Below are 9,157 nucleotides of genomic sequence, written 5' to 3' on the forward strand. Positions count from 1 at the left end.
CCTCCACCCTTTTATTTTCTTTCCCACCTCTATTTCATCATCTCCCGCCTCTGTTTCTCTCTCTCTAGCTCGGCAGACGGCATCAATGGACTGGATATGGTTGAAGCAGTGAAGCGTGAAGCCCGCCTCTCTCTCAGCTGAAGCGTCCTTTTTCAGCCCACTTCAATTTCTAGCTAATTCCCAGAATTTCATCCTAGGATTCATTCACTGTGTCTTGAAACTCGCTACGATGGGTTGTACGACCGGATCGTCTTGGGCCAATGGGATGGTAAAGATGCTAATTGGTTCACTTCTAATTGTAAAGTTGTTGTTTCTTTGGCATTATTGAAAGAAGTGGTCGTTTGGCAAGGGCGTTGTTTTGTGCTTGCAAATGTTGCTTGAATCATTGAACTGTGAATGTTGAGATTGGATAAGCCTCTACCCTGTATAGATTTTTGTTGTGGGTGTTTAGTGTGGGGTTTCTTTGTATAGTTTTGTTTTGTTTTGATTGAGTTCGTTGGGCTGGAAGATAAAATGTCTGGTTTGCTACTCAGTGTTTGATAAAATGTCTCCATAATGGTGTTTCGGTATTTGTTTTGTGAATACAACAGAAAAGAAGTACTTGGTTGTCTTATGTCTCTATGGTGGTCTTTCCTTTGTATTGCCAATGCCAAAATTACTCCAAATTTTTCTGTTCGCAGATATAACGGTGATTGTTCTTGTATTTATTCTACAGCTACCAGCCTACCACTGAAAGCGAGAATTCCTCTGCAAACTTTTGTAATTCGTAACTGGTTCTGGTTTCTTGCTACACAGTTATTTGCTCTGTTTTTGTCAGCCATGATAACTGTTCTTGCAGTAATTAGTTGATTGTAGTTTTCTGTCTGTTTTGTAATTGATTTGAATCACTGCTGCTCTATACCCTTTGTTTGAGTTTGGCTACCTCATTTTGGCACCACTTTGATCACCATTTCCTAGTAATTCTTTTGTTGGTATTAGGGCTCGTTAGTAATTGTTAACATATATTTTCATCCTTTTCAATCTGTTTATAAATAGTCTAATCATCTGTTTCCAATATGTTGTGCAAAAAACACGCGATCACAATTACTGTTAAATAAGGCAAGAACAATCACACACAAGATAACACAAAGATTTAAGTGGTTCCCTCAATGTGAGGTACGTCCACTGGCGGAGGCGATCACGAAGAAATTCACTATGAAAGATGGAGTACAAAAATATAGTAGAGAAAATCACTCAGACCCAAAACCCCAATACACCCAAATCTCACTATCACACAATAGAGATTATCCTCAAAGGAATAAACAAAAGACAGGAATACAAACTCTTCTTCTTTTGCTGGGATACGATTGCGGTTGGTCTCTCTATTTATTTTTCTTTCCCGCAGTAGCACCCTTTCTTTTTCTCTCTTATTTTGGATCCTCCAAAATCAAGAAGAAAACAGTCGGCGCTCTTTGTCTTTTCTCCTTTATTTTCTCTCTTGTCTCTAACTCATGAAACCAAGAAGAAAATACAAGAGGTGCAGCGCACTACTCTGCTGCCCTTCAAACAGCAGCCCACAAATTCACTTGTGCGGCTCTGTTGATGTTTTTCGCACACCCTATTCACGCACAAAACTTTGGCTTTATACATGGGCAAAGTCGGTACACTCCAATTCTCCTAATGCAAGTCATTCGTGGATTCCATAAGACAAAAACTATAAAGCCTTTTACAAGAAAGACTTGTACACCACGTGAGCCCCACACACTCCGACTTAGAGAAGGATTTGGAGAGCTAGTCTCCCACGGCAGTACCCATAAACCAATAAAGCAAGACATGGGCCCATGACTAAATTGAGGGTTGAAAAGTCACATAGTCAACAATCTCCATCTTGACTTGAAACCCATCAAGTCGCAACAAAACGAATCTTCTTCTGATGCCTCCGCCCAAGCCCCTGAGGGCTATCACAATTCATAAGTGTCACTCAAGTCCAAGCACCTCTTGAACTTGAGCATAGGACCTGGTTTAGACAGACTACCATGCTTTTCTACCAGTCCTCTAAGCCACACAGCTTTCTCTGTTGGCTCTTTCTTTTTATAGACCCATTTGCATCCTTTAGCCTTCTTTGCCTTGAGCAATTATGTCGATTCCCAAGCTTTACCTTTCTGTAGTAACTCCACCTCTGTCGGCATGCCATTCTGAAGACAATGAGACTCCACTACCAGCTATTAGAGCAAAGGAAACCATGTTCTTAAATCCATACCTTTCCGGTGCTTTTCGATCACGTTTCTCTCTGCCTCTTGCTAAAGAATAAGGTTCTTCTTGGTGCTTTGAATCTCTTGACGATTCTTCGTCATCACATATGTTTGTGAGTGAACGCTGTTCATCAAGCTCCACCTCCACAACCTGTTTCCCTATCTGGCTCTCAATCGATGCTTCATTCTCACCCTTCCTTAACATATAGGCCTCATCAAACACCACGTCTCTGCTAACAATCTTCTTCTTAGAGATTGAATCCCAGAGCCTATAACCTTTAACACCAGATTCCAAACCAAGACAAATACATTTTCTTGACTTTGAATCTAATTTCGATCGTTCTCCACTCTGCAATCTACCGGTTTACCTGACTATACTTCCTCTGGAACCTTGAAGTCAATCCCAGTGGCTGGAGATCGGTTGGTGACGAAGCATGCATAATTAACTACCTCAGCCCAAAAACTCTTTGGCAATCTTGCACTCAACCTCATACATCTCGCCTTTTCCAACAGTGTTCTGTTCATCTTTTTGGCAACTTCGTTTTGCTGTGGAGTCCCTCTCACTGTGAAGTGACGAGTAATGCCTTTTGTTTTGCAGAATTCCAAGAATGCAGTGTCTTTGTATTCTAACCCATTGTCGGATCTCAGATACTTCACTCTTCTTCCAGTCTGATTTTCTACCTGCGCCTTCCACTGCTTGAAGATGGTGAAAACCTCTGACTTGTGTCTCATAAAATACACCCAAACTTTTCTTGAAAAATCATCAATAAAACTGACAAAATAATGTGCACATCCGTTTGATGGCACCGCCACTGGCCCCCAAACATCTGAGTGAACATAGTCAAGAACACCTTTGCTTGTATGAGACACCACCTTAAAGCTGACTCTTCGTTGCTTCCCATATAGACAGGACTTGCAGAAACTCAATTTACATGACTTCACACCTTTCAACAGATTCCTCTTGTGAAGTTCAAACATACTGTGCTCGCCTAAATGACCAAGCCGCATATGCCACAAAACTGCGTTGTCATTATTTGGTTTTGCCACTTGTAACTGTGTCCCCGAGTAACTTATACAAATTGCCAATTTTCTTGCCTTTCATTATCACCATAGCACCTTTAGTTATTTTCATAACTCCATCTTTGGCTAAATAACCATAGCCCCAAGAATCTAATGTGCCTAATGAGATCAAATTTTTCTTAAGGTCGGTAATATATCTGACATTAGTGAGTATCCTGACAATCCCATCAAACAACCTGACTTTTATGGTACCCTGTCCAATGACTTTACACCTAGCATCATTGCCCATTAGCACTGTACTCGCATTATAGGATTTAAATGTGTCGAACCACTGCCTATTCGGACACATATGATATGAACAAGCAGAATCCAAAACCCAAGAGTCTATGACAGAATTTTTACCTGAGGAAACTGAAAGAACATCTGCGCTAACCTCGCTGTCATCAGACTCTTCTTATCTTCAAGATCTTGTTTCATCAGCTTGCAAAATTTTCTGTAGTGCGTTTTGTTGTGACAATAATAGCACTCCACGTCTTTTGCATCTAACCGAGATTCTCCACCCTGTGCTGATTGTGACATAGACCGATACTGCTTACCTCTGCCATTCTTCTCCTTAAACTTATATCTTTGGCGCTTTGGCTCAAACCGTGCCACAAGCCCATCAGTCTGATCATTGACAGGTTTTCTCCGTGTCTCATGTGACAAGAGAGATCCCGTCACCTCTTCAAACGCTAGAGTCTATTTCCCATATAACAATGTTGTAACCAGGTGATCATAAGAAGGGGGAAGCGATGCCAACAAAAGTATCGCTTTATCTTCTTCTCCAATCTTCACTGCAAAATTCAACAACTGTGTATTCAACATATTGAACTTGTTGAGGTGCTCCAGCAAATCTGTATTTTCCTCCATCTGTAAACCATATAGCTGCTTCTTCATGTACAACTTATTCATTAAATTCTACGCCATATACAGACTCTCCAATTTCTGCCAAATTGGTTCTGCCTCTTCTTCATCAATCACATTGTGAATGACTTCATCTGACAAATTAAGACGGATCGCATTGGCAGCCTTTGCATCCATCTCTTCCCAAACATCATTGTCCATCTTCTCGGGTTTCTTTGCCTTTCCCAATAACGCCTTGTGAACTCCTTGCTGAATCAGCAAATCCTTCATCCTTCTTTGCCAAAGAGAGAAATTGTTCTTCCTATTAAGCTTCTCCACTTCAAACTTGGTACTCGCCATATTTTCCGTAAATTTGATTTCTTGAACCTGAGCTCTGATACCACTTGTTGTGCAAAAAACACGCGATCACAATTATGGTTAAATAAGGCGAGAACAATCACACACAAGATAACACCAAGCTCGCTGATGTTAGTAAGGAAGAGATTAGCTTTAAGAGGACTATAAAGGGATTTCCAAAGGAAAAGAAAAAGCCATGGTGCTCATATGGCATTCCAAGATGACTACTGAACTTTGTTTTATTAAAAAGGATGTGACAACTCTAACTTTAGTTAATTTATTTTTTTAACCGAGTATGAGACTAAAGGAAGTAAATCAATCCTTTCGGAGAATCACTCCGCTAAGGGAAGTCAATTGTCATTCAATTGGATCTTCATGCTGGCTACTTTATGGGCTCCCGTATTGCCTAAAAAGTGAGCTCTAGAATTATTGGGGCACATTTAGAATCAGATAACATTTCAAGGTGCTATTGAAGTGTATGGCATAGTGTGTTATGCGGTAGAAGGAGCATAAGTGATTTCATTAAGATTCCGAGAAGTGCAGTTGGTTAATGACATGGAAGCAGGACAAACTCAAACTATAAGCTCTGGGTAAGAGGCTTTGGTCCTGGACACAGAATTCTTTGAGAAGGTAAAGACTCTTTTGTCCTTGTGGCTCTTACCACCATTTGTCTCAAATAAGGATATAATAAATCTAGAGGTAACAAAGAGTAGTATTTTAGATAAGATATAAGGATGAAAAAGGAGGAAATCTATTCTTCCTCCTTTTTAATAAGTTATTCTTCCAACCAAATGATTTAAGGCAATAAGGAAATTTATTGCTTTTTATTGGGGGGGGGGGGGAGAGTATTTAGCCATCCTTATTGTGGTAGCGGTTGTCATTTGGATAAAATGACTATTTTCAATTATTTTGAATGGAATTTAACTTCTTAGCTACTAACAGTCTTGGAACAAAGAAAAAATAATGGAACTTTAGTTTCATATCATTCTAAAAATAATTTAGAAACTTGAATTAAATTGGGCTATGACACATTAATGATGGACATTTGGTCGAAAGAGAGGTATTAATTTCCACAATGCTATCTGTTAATTGTGTGGGACCCTTGTGGAATTGATGTCCAAACTACTTGCAAAACTTTGTACGTTATTCTTGATCTTAAAAGTTCATTTGCTATACAATTCTCATATTTTAATTCTTGAATACAACATAAGATGTATTGCAAGTTGTTTAATAAATGTTCTCATAACAGGTGAAAGTTCTTGCTCTGACAGATCATGACACAATGTCAGGCATCCCTGAGGCTCTAGAAGCTGCTAGAAGATTTCGCATCAAGATAATTCCAGATGTTGAAATCAGAACAATATTAGGTCATTTTTCTAAATTTCTAGCATTAGGAGGCGTATGCATGCATCCATACACATACATATGTACATAAATACATACACATGTGTGTGTACCTTTTGTTCTTAGTAGTTGCTTGAAGAAAGTTGTGTAATTTTGATTTTCTCTGACATCAGAGAGAGCTGTTTTATAAAACCTTGTTTGTGATTCAAAATTGCAAGAAGTTGCAAGAAGAGTCTGAGTTGTGAGGATTTATCCTGTTCTAGTTTGTATGTCTCTGATGCTCTGTTGATTAGTTAAACCTTTCCTTGTTGCTCTTGATGCATATTGTTGACTTAGAATTTATGATATATATGGTTTCCGGGGAAGTGAGCCTCTTGCAGAAGAAGCTATACAATTGATATCTAATACTGGGGGTGTAGCTGTGCTAGCTCATCCAGGGGCACTGAAAAATCCTGTTGCCATTATCAGGAGGCTGAAAGAGGCTGGCCTTCATGGGATGGAGGTTTACACAAGTGATGAAAACTAGCAGGTATACTATTTACTTTGCTACGTCTTTTTCTTTTTCATTGTTGTTTGTGGAATTTTGTTTTCGGTGACTGTCCAATCAATTGCCATAGAACGTAAAACATTTACTTCTCCATCGATCTTCAGACATGTAATGGATGTCAAACAAAGATGCTATCTTAGGAACATATCAAAATCCTTACAAAACAATTCCAGGGATAAATCAGCAGATGAAGTTGAGTTATAGTTAAACTTCATCCTTTATAATGTTTCGACTCATATTTGTTATTATGTTTTTATATTTTAGTGCATGGATGAGATGTTGGTTTTGTTTCTACATAACGATGGATGTAAAGGGTTAAAAGAAAAGTGGTTCTCAGCCATTGTTACTTTATGGATTGTGTGATGTAACCATTTGAGGTGTGATGCTTAGGTTTGTCGTTCTCATTTAGGTTTTCCCATTGAAATTCCCAACAATTTTCCAACGAACACAAAATTTAGAATTCTTTTTTGAAAACTTGAATCTTCAAATCCTAGACCACCAAATTCTCTTAACATTCACAAACAGAAAATATTGTACTGTGTACTCTTTATAACACTGTTCAAGAGGTACTGTTAATGTGCACTGGTCATATAGTGTAACAAGTACTGTTCACACAGCTTTGTGTGGGTCAGTTACTTTTTGATATGCGAGACAAATCTGGGAGCCTTGTTGACCATATTAATGATTATACGCTGTAGTAGAACATTTGCAGTGCTGCTATTGTGATGGGAATTTATTTCCTTCAAACCTATATATGGAACCTCATCTTTTGCTTATATTAAAACATTTGGTACTTACATGGTAGTTTACTTGTGTTGGTCAACAGCATACAGTGACCTAGCAGATGGTTATGGTCTTTTAAAGCTGGGAGGATCAGATTATCATGGAAGAGGTGGGCATGGTGAATCTGAATTGGGAAGTGTGAACCTTCCTATATTGGCTGCTCATGACTTCCTTATGGTAGCTCAATCGATCTGGTGTCGTGCCATCCGAAACATTTTAGAGAGTTATGCCGACGAGCTTTCTGATTTGAATCTAGCAAAGATTACAAGATTTGGGAGGTCCCCAATTTTTAACAGGGGCTCTCCAGTGAGTTGCAGCAAGGACTTAATTGATTGTTGCGTGTCTTTGTAGTTGACCAATGAAGAGAGTCAAAATGCAGAGTTTGAAGCTATCTCTATTAATCAGGGAGGAATTCAGGTTCCTATTGAAAGTGAATTGTTGCGAATTGAATATTCATCTTCTTTATCAAATTCATTTTCACCATCTCATTTTTGGCATTTATGCTGTCATATTTAACTAATTGTTTTTCTTGAAGATAGATATGCCTAGAAAGGTAGATTCAGAGAATAGATGATTGTCTTGTTTGCTACTTTGTTCTCGATATTAATGTTGGATTTTTTTTTTTTTAATTAATGAGATTCAAAGTTGAGTTCTAACTTAAATAAAAGCTTGTTTAGGTTAGCTGTCCTTAACCCCCCCCCCCCCCCCCCCCCCCTTTTATTTTCAAACCGCTTAAGTTCTTTCAAAATTGCCAACTCAAAACTGTGTTTCCCCTTAAAAATGATGTTTACTGATTTTACTTTGACAAGGCAAATGGGTCTCCCTCTATGGAGGCAGATGCATGCCTTTATTTTATTTTATTTTTTAGTTTAATTTTTGTTTTTTAGATTTATTTTGTTGGGGAAATTGTGATTCATGCAATGAATTCATGAGCATTGAGTGTGATTAATCTAAAAAGATTTAAATCACAAGCTCCTTATAACTTGTAAATTTGAGTTGACTGTCAATAATAAAATTGAGCATTTTTATCATGAAGACTATAACATAATAGCATATCAATACTATATGATAGAATGGTTTGTCTTGATTATTGAAAACGAGGCTTCTAGTTCATATGTTGATGTATTGGGAATGCATTGAGTATTTTTAATTGTTAATAATGTGTTGTACAAATTACTGTCCCCTAAATACTTATACATTGAGTCATAGGAAATATAAGTATCTCCTTGAGATAATTTAATAGAATTGCTAGTCTAAGTCCATGCCTAATAATTTTAGTAAAGTCGTTATTACAATTAATACTCTCAAAAGAGTTTATTCTTTAATAAAAGTATTGTGGATGATCATGTGATTGAGTACTCAAAGATAAAAGATTTAGATTGGATAAGGTGACTATAAAATTAAAATACCTTATTCAATTTTGAATATCATATGTAGAGATTTATTTGTAGACATTAGTAGGATAAAGAGATCTTTTGTTATTAAATAAAACCTATAGTACAATTTTTAATTTACAGTTGAGTAAATGATAATTAATAGGACTTTGCAATGGGGTTATGAGATAACTTGAAACTCAAGACTTATTGGAGCCAACTTTTATTTCTCTTTTACTTTCCTTCTCTATCTCTGTATAATCCCCACTAAAGGGGTGGTCGGTCATGCTTTTGTAAGACAAATTATTTATTTATTTTTATTATATTTTCTCATTCTAAACGAGAAGAAGATAAAATAAAGAGATTCCACTCTCTATTGTAGCCGTTCATGACATAGAGAATGGGGAATAAGATCAAAATATTTTTTGAGCTTTAAAGTTTTGATCTTTGCTAATGGAAAGGGTAAGTCTACGTTGTCCTTTACACTGTGCTTTGATGCTTGAAGACAATGAGTAAAATATCTTTATTAGCATGAGTTTTAGTCATAATGATTGTATATTGAATTAAATTATATACAGTAAGGTTCTCCCTCCATGTTTCTGTCACATAAACAAATGTAA

At 37.3% G+C, this 9,157-nt stretch overlaps 1 long non-coding RNA gene across 2 annotated transcripts; it reads left to right on the forward strand.

Annotated features, from left to right (window-relative positions):
- LOC148586301 (uncharacterized) lies at positions 1 to 7,684 on the forward strand. Of its 2 annotated transcripts, XR_015911985.1 has the most exons (4): positions 1 to 268; positions 5,740 to 5,857; positions 6,303 to 6,363; positions 7,208 to 7,684. It is a non-coding gene; the product is annotated as an uncharacterized LOC148586301 (long non-coding RNA). The 2 variants fall into 2 exon arrangements; XR_015911984.1 differs by lacking the exons at positions 1 to 268; positions 5,740 to 5,857 and having other exon boundaries at positions 5,879 to 6,363.
- Positions 7,685 to 9,157: the final 1,473 nt, after the last annotated feature.

The sequence above is a fragment of the Corylus avellana genome, chromosome 4 (assembly GCF_965113065.1).
Source record: "Corylus avellana chromosome 4, dhCorAvel1.hap1.2, whole genome shotgun sequence".
Lineage (NCBI taxonomy): Eukaryota > Viridiplantae > Streptophyta > Magnoliopsida > Fagales > Betulaceae > Corylus > Corylus avellana.